Source organism: Rattus norvegicus, chromosome 7, assembly GCF_021556685.1.
Source record: "Rattus norvegicus strain SHRSP/BbbUtx chromosome 7, alternate assembly SHRSP_T2T, whole genome shotgun sequence".
NCBI classification, from domain to species: domain Eukaryota; kingdom Metazoa; phylum Chordata; class Mammalia; order Rodentia; family Muridae; genus Rattus; species Rattus norvegicus.
Genome location: NC_141540.1, coordinates 32,781,951 through 32,796,941, shown reverse-complemented (window position 1 = coordinate 32,796,941; position 14,991 = coordinate 32,781,951). Strand labels below are relative to the sequence as shown.

Sequence of the window (14,991 nt, the reverse complement as noted above, 5' to 3'; positions counted from 1 at the left end):
GTGCATAAAATATACTAGGGTGGGTTCATTTGATTATTAGCAGGGATTAATTCTGAGATGGTGAACCAGCATAGAAGTCAAAGAACGACAAACTCTCATTCTATGAATGGTGGTGTTCAGGTGGTTAAGTTACACATTGCAAATAATAATAATAATAATAATAATAATAATAATAATAAATTTATCTCAAATTTTTCTTTATTATTACACTGTGTGTGAGTGTATTGTGTGTATGTGCTATGCATGTGTGCACATGTGTGCCCATGTGTGTTAATGTGTTTGTGTGTGTGTGCATCTATGTGTGTGCACCACCTGCCCATATGGAGGTCAGAGGACAGCTTTTGGGAGTCAAGTTTTCTCCTTGCACTTTGTAGGTCCCAGTATTAACCTCATACTATCAGGCTTGGTGGCAAGGGCCATTACCAACTTCACTAAGTCACCAGCCTCTATTCCTGGTTTCCGACAATCTTTCCAGCAGATCAGGCTGCTAGAATTCACATGTAGGTACTCACTTTAGATTTAGAGGAAAAAATGCTCATTGTATTAATGTTATGTGTTAAGGTTTCTCACTGGTCCCTTATCCACCCTATCTATCTATGTATCTATCTATGTATCTATCTATGTATCTATGTATCTATCTATCTATCTATCTATCTATCTATCTATCTATCTATCTATCTATCTAATGTTTCCGTTGATAGTCTTCAATTTTGCAACATTAAACACTTAAATGGATCTACAGTCATACCACCCTGAACATGCCAGATCTCAACTGATCTCAGAAGCTAAGAGGGCTCAAGCCTCCTTGGTATTTAGATGGGACAGCACTTAGGAATATCTGGTGCTATAGTCAAAACTATGAGATAAAGGACCCACTTAGACTTAAAACTTAAGCCTTGCCAAGTGTGGTGGTGAATGCCTTTAATCTCAGCCCTAGAGAGGCAGAGCAGTGGATTTAAGGACAGCCTGGTCTACAGAGTGAGTTCCAGGACAGCCAGGGCTACACAGAGAGACCCCATCTCAAGAAAGAAAAAAAAATGAAGACAAAGAAACAAACAGAGTAAGCCATGCATGAGTCCGAATGAGGCAGATCAGGAAAGGCTTCAAACAAAAACTTTAGCTTCAAAACTTTAATTGGGTGCTGGGTGTGCTCTGTACTGAGTGGTGGTGACCTTTGGTAATGAAATGTACTTCTTCTGTACTAGAGCAACGTGGCTTAGCAGTTGTTTTTCCTCCGGGTTTCATGGTGTGGTCTCTGCCACCTGGCAGCCAGGACCCTATGCCATGGCCTCCTCTGAACCCCCAGCCCAAGTCTGAAGTCTCCAACCTCTTTTATTTAAAAAACATATTCTTCTAGTGAACAGAAAACATTTACACTCTATTATCAGGAGGAAACTAGCGCTAAATGACGTCAGGTGGTGGTTTTCTAAAGAATGATGAATAACATAGGGCTCTAGGAGGAGATTGTCAACCCCAAGTCTGAGCTTTCAGATTCTACCCCAGAGAAAGCCAAACAAATGGAAGCTATCTGTCTACCTTAGTCAGTGAAATTTGCTTACTCATGACTCGTGATGCTCCTCTGAGAACGATGACTGGGCAATCTTGCAGAGTTTTAGCAAGAGTGCCAGAGGAGGCAGCCTGAGACAGTCAGATTTAAATGAGCAATATGGAAAGAAGTCACATGACTTCATTCACTGGACATTTGCTCCAGTAGGTGGTTTCCCACTCTAAAAAATATTTGCACAGAAAAAGAAAGAAAAAAGAACTAAAATAATTAAGATATTTGAGCTAAAAGATACCTTGCTATCTTCTAAGCAAATACACACTTTTTTTTTTTTTTTTGAGGAAAAGGTATGGTACCTCCTAGGCTAAGTCTCCCATGATCACCAAGCTTACAGTAGATCTCGGTCCTCAGTTACAACATTTCCAGCATCAGGACCCTTTTTTTAATTGTTCAAAGCATGATATAACTAACACATTTCTACCTGTTATCTTGTGATGAAGCCCCATCTACATCATAAGCCATTACTTTCCTGACTGGAGGAGCCCTGCAAGGGGGAGGGAGAGAGGGGAAAGGGAAAGAGAAGGGGATGAGGAAGGAGAGAGGTGGAGGAAGGGTGAGGGCAAGAGCAAGGGCCAAGGTGAGGGTGAGAGTGAGGGCTAAGGTGAGAGCAAGAGAGAAAACTGAGGCCAGGCTTCTTATAATATTCAATGGCATATTCTAGTGATCTATTTCTTCCAACCAAAGGTCTGTCTCTTTAAGTTCTACAACCTCCCTTAAATAATGCCATCATCCGGTGGTCCAAGTCTCCAAGGGGACATTTTACCTTCAAACCATAATGTCCTGCCTCTATCCAAAGGCTCCTTGACATCTCATAATGCAAAATGTATGCATGCAGTCTGTCTCCTAAACTTCAGTGGTTCCGATACTATTTACAGTATAGGTCCAGAGTGTCTGTCTAACTCAAGCTAATCTCTTAGCTGTGAGCCCATCTAAAATTAGAAAAAGGAAAAAAAAATGAACGTACCATACTTCGAACATTAAAGGTCCAGAGTGAATATCCCCAAGTTAGAAGAGGGAAATGGGGCATAGAAAGGAGAGGTCGGACCAAGGCTGCTCTAGTCAACAGCTGTGCATGCTATAGTGTGAGGTGACCCCTCACAAACAGGCTTGGCTAACTCTGTCCCTAAGACCTTGCCGTTTGCGGCACACGGCTGCCGCAGAGGCGAAGGTGGCTGTGGTGGAGGCGGCTGCCGAAGAGGCGGCCAGGGGTAGGCAGCAGTCAAACTTGCCACCTTCCAACTCCCCTAGAGGCCATGCCCTGTGGCAGAGCAGACGCCTACCAACAACCCTACCCCGACTGGCAAGCCCCCTTGGAGTGAGTGAGAACACAGCAGGCCGTGCATGAAGCAGACCATGAGACACCCACACACTCATTTCCCACGCATGCGTAAATAAGCACGGCGGGTATAAATGACCTGGAAGACTTTCTCAGACAACAGTTCGTTTGTTGACAATGATTTACAAGTCTGGGGCCGGGAACAAGAAAGAAATGCACCTAATTTGCTTATGTGGACCTGATTGAAGACAGGCAAACCCTTATTGCTACATCAATTCAAATAGCAAAGCTCCCAGGAGACGGGGATTTGCTGGTCACATGATAATCTGAACATCTACCTCTCTGTTCAGGAGACAAAAGCTTAACTGACTTTATCAGGAAAGGGCCTTTCTTTCTCTGGAGGAGTTAAGCAGGCCTGGACCTAATTTGCATTGGGAGCTGCCCATGCGTGCGCTCTCTCTCTCTCTCTCTCTCTCTCTCTCTCTCTCTCTCTCTCTCTCTCTCTCTCGGAAAGAAGTCTGTGGTATAGGTGCTCTCATCTGGCTTGGGAACCCACAGACGTGTACCTCCCATTCCTTGACCACTGTAATGTGTAAGCATACATTTTTTGCAACCTACTATTGATAAGGCTGAAGCCTTCCCTTCTAGCAGAGGAGTAGTGGGAGAGGAAAGTTCTTAGGAAATGGGGGAAGTGGGGCGGCTCAGCAATAAGTCTTTGGGGGCAAGCTTGATTTTTGGTAGCAGGTCAGTCCCGCAGCCAACACCAAATGCGATGCAGAAGCCGCAGACACCACACATGAATCAGCAACTGTAGTTTAATCTCAAAGAAACTGCCAGGCCGGTTAACTGGCCTAAGACGAGGCCGTGGACGTGCGCGGCAAGCTGCCCAGGAACCTCCAGCTCTTGGGTGGATTTCTCCCAATCGTAATGTTCTCACAAGTAAGGTGGACCAATAGTAGTTAGCAAAGAATAACGAGGCAGAACAAACCAATCGTCAGTGTCTGTGGGGTCAGATTTATACTCTGCCATCAAACGTCCTTTCACGTGTCTGCTATATGCAAAGTTCCTTCCACCTGTGTCTGCTTCAGGACAATAGTCTTTCATGTGTTTGCTTTAGCATTCTTTTCTCCTGTGTGCCCCAGCAAAATATCAACTGACATAACTAACGTTCCAAAGACACTAGAGGTTTCCACTACAATAATGTATGTGCGTTGGTACGTGCATTATGATCCTATTGACCTATATATTGATGCTATATATTGTCCTATATGTCCTATTGTACCTTCTATACCCCAACTCAGAGGACTACATGTGTTTTTATGCAAATTATGATAATATTTTCTAAGAAACAGAAAATAGAACAAAAGGGACCTTATAAATGAATATCAACCATAAATGTTGGACACAACCTATAGATATTGCTGATAAGCATATATTTTTGTTTGTAGTCTAGATCACTGCAATCTTCTCCCAAAACAGGTCTTTTAAAGCACCCGCCATCCCTACACCATGTGGTGCTTTCTGTGCTGGAAACTCTTCGTTAGAGACAGACGCAGAGACAGGCAAACTCGGGCAGACACAGACGGGAACATTCAGATCACACTCATACGACAGACAGACCGGATAGAAAGAGACACTAGCAGATTGAGGGAGAGACCGTGATCACCAGAGACTTAGAAAAGACATTAACGGGCTGGAGAGATGGCTCAGCAGTTAAGAGCACCCGACTGCTCTTCCAGAGGTCCTGAGTTCAATTCCCAGCAACCACATGGTGGCTCACAACCATCTGTAAAGAGATCCGATGCCCTCTTCTGGTGTACCTGAAGACAGCTACAGTGTACTTATATATAATAAATGAATAAATCTTAAAAAAAAAGATTTTAAGAAAAGACAACGCATCAGGGGCCTCAGTACCAGAATGGTACTTTTACGGCTTTACAGACCGCGATACTCATGAGGTAAGAGAGGCTCTGGAAGTTCTGAGCAACCTAGACCAGTCTGTAAAGTGGGTTTGTAAAGTGCTAAGCAACTGTCCATAGTGGGATTCGATGCTCTCTTCCGGAGGATAGAGCACTCACTCACATACACTGGATAGGTAAAGCACGAAGCGATCAAGAAGGGACAAAAAGGGGAAGAAGGCAAGTTACCTGTGTGGGTCTGTGTACCTGAGTGCAGCTGCTCAATGACGTCAGAGGTAGCTGAATGCCCCTGGAGCTTGCATTAAGGTAGCTGTGAACAGCTCAGTGTAATAGGGCCCCAGACCTCAGTAGGCCCCAGACCTTAGCGCCACTGACTCCACGCTGGATGTACCAATTCGGGCTGTAAAACTCATCCTGTAGACAGCACCACCCACCAAAAAAAAAAAAAAATGAAAACAAAGATTTATTTCATCAAAGTCCACAGTTCTCGTTTTTTTTTTTTTTTTTTTTTGTTGTTGTTGGGTTTTTTTTTTTTTTTTGTTTTTTTGTTTTTTTTACTTTTATAGTTCTGTTTCTGGCTAACTGTCCTTGTTAACTGGAGTGTGTCAACCCAGAATTTGGATTTGTGCTCAAAGGCTCATCTTGAGGAAGGCTCCAGGGCTACACCGGGATTCTGAACATGAAGTGTAATTGTCGGCTTGGTAACGAAGACTTTCACTTGGCGTAAACCCATGTCTGAGTAGTCTTCTCTAGGGGATAACCAGAACAGATGTGAGCACTGGGAACTGAACTCAGGTCTTTTGGCCACGGAGAGCACACTTTACCACTGGGCCATCTCTCTGGCCCCTAAAAGATGGTTTTTAATTGATTAGATGAAAATGTGTCTGAGCAGAGTTGAGAGGCCCACTTAAATTAGAGCTCTGTGAGAGCCAGGTTATTCCACGATGGCATTCACTCATAAAAAAGGCAAGGACTTGAGAGACTGTTTGTCCCAGGCTAAACACAGCCTGAGAGGGGCCTTTGGAACAGTTTGGTTCTCAATAATGACTCTGTTCTTGGGTTTCTGGGGTAGCCAAGATCCTGGCATCCACAATGCAGGCCCGTATGAAACATTTTCCCAAAATGACCGGACCAATGAAGGCCTTGAACTCTCAGTTAAAGGGCAGTGTTTAATGTCACCTCGCCCCCGGTGACAGCCTTGAGAATCTGTGTGCCTCAGTAACAATAGCATTTACCCGGAGGTAAAAATGTAGCGATCAAGCAAGAGAAAAGTGCTTAGAACAGGACACACCTACCTGTTGGAGATAAGTTCCAGTCCCTGAGACTGGACTGATCTCTCTCTCTCTCTCTCTCTCTCTCTCTCTCTCTCTCTCTCTCTCTCTCTCTCTCCCCCCCCCACCCATTACAGATGATTGTGAGCCACCATATGGTTGCTGGGATTTGAACTCAGGACCTCTGGAAGAGCAGTCAGTGCTCCTAACCACTAAGCCATCTCTCCAGCCCTGCGCTATTCATAATAGCCAGAAACTGGAAGCAACCTAGCTGTCTGCCAATGAATGAATGGATGGATGGATAAAGAAAATACGGCACATTTCCGCAATGGAGTATTACTTGGCCATTTGGGGGTGGGGGGGAAGTGCAGTCATAAAATTCAGGAAAATGGATGGAGCCAAAAAAATTTATCCCGAGTGAGCTAACCAAGACTAAAAAAAGACAAATATGGTATCTATTCCTTCGTATGAGGATGTTAGCTGTTCAGTCTTTGATAACCACAGAGTTTAAGTATAGAGAGAAAGGGACTCACTGGAGGATCTCCCTAGAAAGGAGAAATACAATAGAAAGTTATGGATGGATTGGGGGTCGGGCTGGTCTTGAATGAGAGGATCAAATGCGAAAAGGGAAGTGAGGAAGGGAGTACAGGGAAAGAAAGCTAAAACTAAAGGTCATTTGCAGGGGGTGTCATATAAATATAGTAGACGTTTCCTATAATATATACATATATGAGAGAACTCTAAATGGAATCATGAAATGATGCAAAGGACAAAGCCCTAACTAGACATCTCTCACCACCAAGTGAAGCCTCCAGATTCAGGAATGGCTTACAGCTAATTGAGTTGGCCAAAGGGGAGCCATGGAAACCACCAAACAACACAGCTGCTGCTAAGGCCTTTGGTGGTTCTCCACAAACTGATGGCTAGGCCCTACAATGAACAAAAAGACCTTGAGCGGGGGCCTACCTAGAGCCTTCAGTCTTCCTGACTAGTATTCATGGTGCTAGAAGGTATTCTGCACCCTACAAGGGGAGAAAGGTTAACATCAACCCAGTTACAAACCATTTGCTCTACAGTGGTGATCTGCCTGCAGGATACACTGATGTACTACTGGTATAAAGTTTGTGGGAGCAGCCAATCACTGTCTGACTAGACATAAAGCTGATATTGCTTGGTGGCCACAAGCTTGAGCTTAGCTAGGTCATGGACTTAGGGGAAAAAATAATAATGAGGAAACATAGCAATACAATGAATGACTCTAACAGCATTCTGTTCTACATATATATATATATATATATATATATATATATATATATATATATATATATATGTACATGGGCTCCCATCACCAACCCAGAAGCTTTCTCCAGTTGATAACCACTCACAAAGGAAAAATAGCTTTTCTAACATACTCTTACTGGGTGTACAAACAACTCTTAAGGGCCGGCCCCATGCCCAGCTGTAAATAGCCAATGCAAAATTAATTCAATGGTTATTTTGGAGGAGGCTTTGTCTTGAAAGAACCAGAGTTGGGGGTCAATCTATTCCAGGAGGAATAGAGCTAGTTTAGTTCCTAGAACAGCTACAAGCCAAATTGTTGAACAGAGCCACTTATAACTCCCAACCGAAAGCCATGAGTGGTACACTGAGTCGATTTGAAAGTTGTTTTAGTCCACCAAATGTGCATAGTACCCTGCCTAGTTACCATTGTGCAAATTCTGCCCCGATTGTTTGCAAGGTATATAACTCCCTGTTAGAGTCTGCTCAGGGGCGTCTCTCTCTGAAGGGAGGTAACCCCAGCATGTTGGAATAAAGCTCCTCTTGCTTTTGCACCGATCACTGCCTCTGTGAGCCTCATTCAAGGGGTCCTAGAAGGGGTCCAATTCAGACCTCACCGTCTCCTCAGTTTTTTTGGTTGGTTTTTTTGTAAAGATTTTTTTTTAAAGATTTATTTATTGAAGGACTATTTATTTATGGTATATGAGTACACTGTAGCTGTCTTCAGACACACCAGAAGAGGGCATCAGATCTCATTACAGATGGTTGTGAACTATCATGTGGTTGCTGAGAATCGAACTCAGAACCTCTGGAAGAGCAGTCAGTGCTTCTAACTGCTTAGCCATCTCTCCAACCTAAGATTTATTTATTATATATAAATACACTGAAGCTGTCTTCAGACACATCAGATCTCATTACAGATGGTTGTGAGCCACCATGTGATTGCTGGGATTTGAACTCAGAACCTCCAGAAGAGGAGTTTTTGCTCTTAACCACTGAACCATCTTTCCAGCCCTCTCAGCCTCCTTGTAACAAGTGCTTTACCTATATGTTCTGGTTTTCAATTTTGCACTTTATGGGATTTCTGGTTTCTCTCTGTGTGAATGTGTATGTGTGTCAGTGCCTATATTGTTTCTTATGCTTCTTCTTTGATTTTTTTTTTTGCATTTGTTTGTTTCTGGCTATTCTAATGTGGATTTGGTTGGAGTAAGGAGGAGTTGGGTGGAGGGAACATCATAATCAGACAGTATAAGCAAGAAAAAAAAATCTATTATCCGCCAGGTGTGGTGGTGAACGCCTTTAATTCCAACATTTGGAAGGCAGAGGCATGTGGATCTCTGAGTTCCAAACCAGCATAGTCTACAAAGGGAGTCAAGGACAAAGCTATACATAGAAACCCTGTCTCAAAAAACCAAAGAAAGAAAGAAAGAAGAAAGGAAGGAAGGAAGAAAGAAAGAAAGAGACAAAGAAACAAAGAAACAAAGAAAGACGGAAACAAAGAAACAAAAAAAGAAGAAAGAAAAGCATTTTAAAAATCTAATTTCAATTTTTTTTTTTTTTTGGTTCTTTTTTTCGGAGCTGGGGACCGAACCCAGGGCCTTGCGCTTCCTAGGCAAGCGCTCTACCACTGAGCTAAATCCCCAACCCCTAATTTCAATTTTTAAAACTAATCCTTTTAATTGAAATATAGTGCTGTCATCCATACATTACTGAAAACTTTTTCTTTGGGTAGGTGAGGCAGTAAGTAATGGCACTTGCCTCCAAACCTGGCAACCTGAGTTTGATCCCTGGGACCCATGTGGTAGAAGAGAACCAACTCTTCAAAGTTTTCTTCACACACACACACACACACACACACACACACACACACACACACACAGAGAGAGAGAGAGAGAGAGAGAGAGAGAGAGAGAGAGAGAACTAACCTTTTAAAGGGGGTCAAAGGAATCTAACTGGAATGAGGGCATTGCGGGGCAGGGGAGGTAAATGTTCAACATACACTATCAATGACTGAAAATATAATAGTAGTTTCATTGTTAAATAATGTTTTTACAATCTTTTTTTAAATTTATTTACCTTGATTTTATGTGCATTGGTATTTTGCCTACATATGTCTATGTGAGAATGCTAGATCCTGGGGTGACAAAGAGTTGTGAGCTGCCATGTGGGTGCTGGGATTTGAACCTGGCTCCTCCAGAAGAGCAGTCAATCAATGCCCTTCACCATACTCTGTGCATGAGTATGTCAGAGAGTGCAGGTGCTCTTGGGGGCCAGAGACATCAGATTTGAAGCGTTGTGTTTGCAGAAAGTTGTTCCTTCCTTGATTTGAACACTAAGAGCCAAACTCTGGCCCTCTGAAGAACAGTAAGTATTCCTAACAGGTGAGCTATTTCTCCAGTCCCGTCCTATCATTTACTAGTTAAACAACAACAACAACATCAACAACAACAACAGCAAACTGACCGCTCCTCTGTGTGCCTAGATAACAGTTGGCTGTCCAAGTAGGTCCAGTAGGTGTCTGAGCTTGGCTGCTTCAGGAAGATGTCAGAGCTCCTTTGCACACAATTAGTCACAGTTGAGATCACAGGAATCACCACCCTTCTGGAGCATCCATAGGACCATAATTACAGGACTTGCTTCTCTGGGAAGCTTTGGTGGCATGATTTTCAGAACCTCATCCTTTAGCGATGCACCCAGGAAAAAGTCAATGATCTCGGACTCCTTAATGGTCAGGGAGAATGGGTAGATCTCCTCCAAAGACTTGATCTTCATGTCCGTAACCAGGCGGCCCAGCTTGGTGACAGGGATCAACTCCTTGTCTTCAGCTTTACCTCCAGGAGACCATCAAGACCAGGACCCCTAATACCGCTGGGAGAGCTGCCTCATCCTCCTAATCCCCACCCCCACCCCAGTCCTCCGCTGCACTGGCATTTGGTGTTTTCTTGGAGAAAAAGAAGCCCAAGTTTCTTTTATACAGTCGGGATGTGCACTTTTAGATGAGAACAAAAATTAAGTACAAGCATAATGAGATTGGTTCCAAGAAACTTTTTAAAGCAAAAAAAAAAAAAAAAAAAAAAAAGAAATTGCTTTTGGAAAAGAATAGATTTAAAAAATAAGTACTGACTTTGTTTACTTTTTTTCCTTATTTGATTTTGAAACCTTTCTTTTAATGATTTGTCTACTTTTACTTTATGTGCACTGATGTTTCTGCCTGCCAGTATGTCTGTGGGAGGCTGTTGGATCTCGTGAAACTGGAGTCACAGACAGTTGTGAACTGTTCCGTGGGTGCTAGGAATTGAACCCAGGTCCTCTGGAAGAGCAGCCAGTGCTCTTAACCAGTAAACCATCTCTCCAGCCTCACTTTAATTTCATTTTGTCTTTATTTTGAGATGGGGTTTCTCTGTGTAGCCCTGGCTGTACCTGTCATAGATTTTTCTTTGACTTTTGTGGAGTTTGTTTGTTTGTTTTTCTTTTTCTTTTTCTTTTTTTCATCTTTATTAACTTGAGTATTTCTTTCTTTTTTTTTTTTTTCCGGAGCTGGGGACCGAACCCAGGGCCTTGCGCTTGCTAGGCAAGCGCTCTACCACTGAGCTAAATCCCCAACCCCAACTTGGGTATTTCTTATTAACATTTCGATTGCTATTCCTCTTCCCGGTTTCCGGGCCAACATCCCCCTAACCCCTTCCCCTCCCCTCTCTATGGGTGTTCCCCTCCCCATCCTCCCCGCATTACCGCCCTCCCCACAACAATCACATTCACTGGAGGTTCAGTCTTTTTCTTTTTTTTAATTATCTTTGATTTTTTTTTTTACAGTCCAGTCCTTATCTGCCTCCCATTTTACCCTCTGACAGTTCCTCATCCCATTCTTCCTCCCCTATCTCCAAAACGATGTCCCCACTGTCCCCTCACACCCCACACCCCACACCCCACACCCCACACCCCACCAGGCCTCCCCACTCCCTGGGGCCTCAAGTCTCTCAAGGGTAAGGTGCTCCTTCTCTCATTGAGGCCAGACCAGGCGGTCCTCTGCTGTATGTGGTGATGAGAGATAGCTAAAATAAAGGCTAATTAAAGAATTTCTTTCTGGCCTGGAAAGATGGCTTAGTGGTTAAGAGGACTGCCTGCTCTACCAAAGGACTCAGGGTTCAATTCCAAGTCCTACATGGTGGCTCGAGGTCACATGTAACTCAAGGCCAAGAGATACAGCATACAACACCTTCTTCTGACCTCCCAGGGTACTAGACATGCATGTATAAACATATCCGCAGGCAATATATATATGTGTGTGTGTGTGTGTGTGTATACATATGTGTGTGTGTGTGTATATATATATATGTATATATATATAATTAAAACAATAAAAAATAAAAACAAACCAAAAAAAAAAAGATTTAAAAGTTTTCTTCTTTTTTTTTTCTCTTTTTTTAGGAGCTGGGGACCGAACCCAGGACCTTGCTAGGCAAGTTGCTCTATCGCTGAGCTAAATCCCCAACCCAAAAGTTTTCTTTTCAGGCTGTCTTGCTCCTTACTCTGCAGGGCAGGTTAGGACTTAAAACCACAGGGTGCTACCTACCTGCCTCTACCTCTTAAGTGCTGGGATTAAAGGTGTGAGCTGTTTTTGGTCTTTGCTTTTCACTTATTCTGTCTGCATTCATGCTTGTGCATCACCTGTGTAACAGCCACGCACAGAGGTCAGAGGTCAGAGGAGAATATCAAGTCTGATAGAACTGGAGTTGCAAATGGCTGTGAGCCACCTGGGGGAACTGGGTACCACACAGGAAAGAGCAGTGCTCTTAAATTCTGAGCAGTCTCTCTAGCCTGCTTTTTGGGGTTTTTTTTGTTTTTGTTTTTTTGTTTTTTGTTTTTTTTTTTTGATGTAGGTCCTCATTCTGTAGCCCATGCTGACCCAGAACTTACTCTGTAGCTCAGCCTGGCCTCAATTCTCCAGTCTCTGCCTTATAAGTGCTAATATTACAAACGTGAGCCGGCTTCCCCAGCTTTAACAGTCTTCCTTTCCTTTTTATTTTTTTTAATTTATTTATTATATATAAGGACACTGTCGCTGTCTTCAGACACACCAGAAGAGGGCATCAGATCCCATTACAGATGGTTGTGAGCCACCATGTGGTTGCTGGGAATTGAACTCAGGACCTCTGGAAGAGCAGTCAGTGCTCTAAACCGCTGAGCCATCTCTCTAGCCCCAGTCTTCCTTTCCTTAATGATTACGTAATGTGCACTTTCAGTTTCAGTTTCCTGCTCAACTCACCTCATCTTGTTATTACACAGATACGTGGATGTATATATTGGTCTCTTGCTGTTATTGTCCATCACCCATTCATTACATCATTTCTCAGTGCTTAGCCCCGAACATAGCCCCCAGAGTGCATGGTTCTCTTCCACCACATGGGTCCCAGGGATCAAACTCAGGTTGTCAGGTTCCGAGGCAAGTGCCTTTATGTACTGTCTCACCTACCCAAGGAAAAGGTTTTCAGTAATGTATGGATGACAGCACTAGCTTTCAATTAAAAGTACTAGTTGGGAAACACTGCTCTTTATTTAAAAAAATGAAGTTAGATTTTTAAAATGCTTTTATTTCTTCTTTTTTTTATCCTCTTTCTTTATTTATTTGGTTTTTTGAAACAGGGTTTCTTTATTTCGGAGCTGGGGACCGAACCCAGGGCCTTGCGCTTGTTAGGCAAGCGCTCTACCACTGAGCTAAATCCCCAACCCCTAAAACAGGGTTTCTATGTATAGCCTCTGTCCTTGACTCCCTTTGTAGACTATGCTGGTTTGGAACTCAGAGATCCACATGCCTCTGCCTTCCAAATGCTGGAATTAAAGGCGTCCACCACCACACCTAGTGGATAATAGATTTTTTTTCTTGCTTATACCTTCCGATTATGGTTTCCCCTGCACCCAACTCCTCCCTACTCCAGCCAAATCCACAGGCAAATAAATATATATAATTAAAACAATAAAAAATAAAAACAAACCAAAAAAAAAGACTTAAAAGTTTTCTTTTCAGGCTGTCTTGCTCCTTACTCTGCAGAGCAGGTTAGGCCTTAAAACCACAGGGAATAGCCACAAAGAAACAAATGGAAAAAAGGGGACCAAAGAAGAAGCATAAGAAACAATATAGGCACTGACACACACACACACACATAATCACACAGAAATGCCATAAAGTGCAAAATTGGAAACCAGAACATATATGAAAGACCTGTTAAAAGGAGACAAAAACCTCTTCCAAAATTGACCACTGGATTAGTTTAGTGTTGGCCATTTATAGCTGGGCAAGAAGCCTACACTTAAGAATTGTTTATAGTTTCTCCTTTCCTCGTTCATGTCCTTTCTTCTCCTCCTTCTCCTTTTCCTACTCCTCTTTTTCCTCCTGTCCTCCTCCTCCTCCTGTCCTCCTCCTCCTCCTGTCCTCCTCTTCCTGTCCTCCTCCTGTTCTCCTCCCCTTCTTCTGTTTCTTCTTCATTTCTTCCTCTAACTCTTAACTCTAACCCAAACGCATTCCTAACCCAACCTCAACCCCAACCCTAACCCTAACCCCAACCCCAACCCCAACCCCAACCCCAACCCCAACCCCAACCCCAACCCTAACCCTAACCCTAACCCTAACCCTAACCCAACCCTAACCCAAAGGAGGCCGTGGCGGCAGCTTTCATGGAGGAGAACAGCAGTTGTTGTCCAGACCTTGGTCCAGGCCATGGCTTTGGTCAAGGCAGCGGGGCTCATGGAAGTAAAATTGAAGACAAGGAGTTGATTCTAAAGACAAGGAGTTGATTCCGGTCACCAAGCTGGGCCACAGGGTTAATGACATAAAGAGCTACCTGTTCTCCCTGTCCAAAGGAGTCTGAGATTATTGACTTTTTCCTGGGTGCCTCTTTAAAGGATGAGGGTCTGAAAATCATGCCAGTGTGGGAGCAGATTTGGACAGGCCATCAGACCAGGGTTAAGGCTTTGGTCTCTACTGGGGACTACAATGGTCACGTTGGTCTTGGTGTTAAGTACTCCAAGGAGCTTGTCATTGTCATCCAAGGGGCCATCACGCAAGGTGACAGGCCGCTGTGACTCTGCTTGTGGGTCTCATCCCTGCCCCCAGAGCCACTGTCATTGTTTCTGTTCCTGTGCTCAAGAAGCTACTGGTGATGGCCGGTATAGATGACTGCTACACTTTAGTCAGAGGATGTGCTGCCACCCTGGGCAACTTTGCCAAGGCCACCTTTGATGCCATTTCCAAGACCTATAACTACCTAACCCCCGACCTCTGGAAAGAGACTGTTCACCAAGTCTCCTTATCAGGATTCACTGACCATCTTGTGAAAACCCACACCAGAGTCTCTGTTCAGAGGACCCAGGCTCCAGCTGTGGCCACCACATAAGTGTTTTTATACAAGAAAAATAAATGAATTAAATCTGTTTTTTTTATAAAAGAAACGTGGTCATATAATAAATATATAATTATATAAATACTGTATGAATATAAATTATATATAAATATATAAATGGCAAAAATATTTTAAAATAAAATAAGCTTATTGATCCTGCAAAGATCTTTATCTTTGAACCATCCCTTTAACCCTCTAAATATTTACTTAACTAGAAACGAGGGCTTGAACTTTTGCTGCCTTTCGCGGTTCCCTATTCTCAGAAAATGTAGTCGTCCACCTGAAG

The 14,991-nt window shown here is 43.3% G+C and overlaps 1 pseudogene; it reads left to right on the top strand.

The window, feature by feature from the left end:
• The first annotated feature begins 1,405 nt into the window (after window positions 1-1,405).
• Window positions 1,406-14,699, top strand: LOC148004608 (small ribosomal subunit protein uS5 pseudogene; annotated as a pseudogene).
• The last annotated feature ends 292 nt before the right edge of the window (window positions 14,700-14,991 follow it).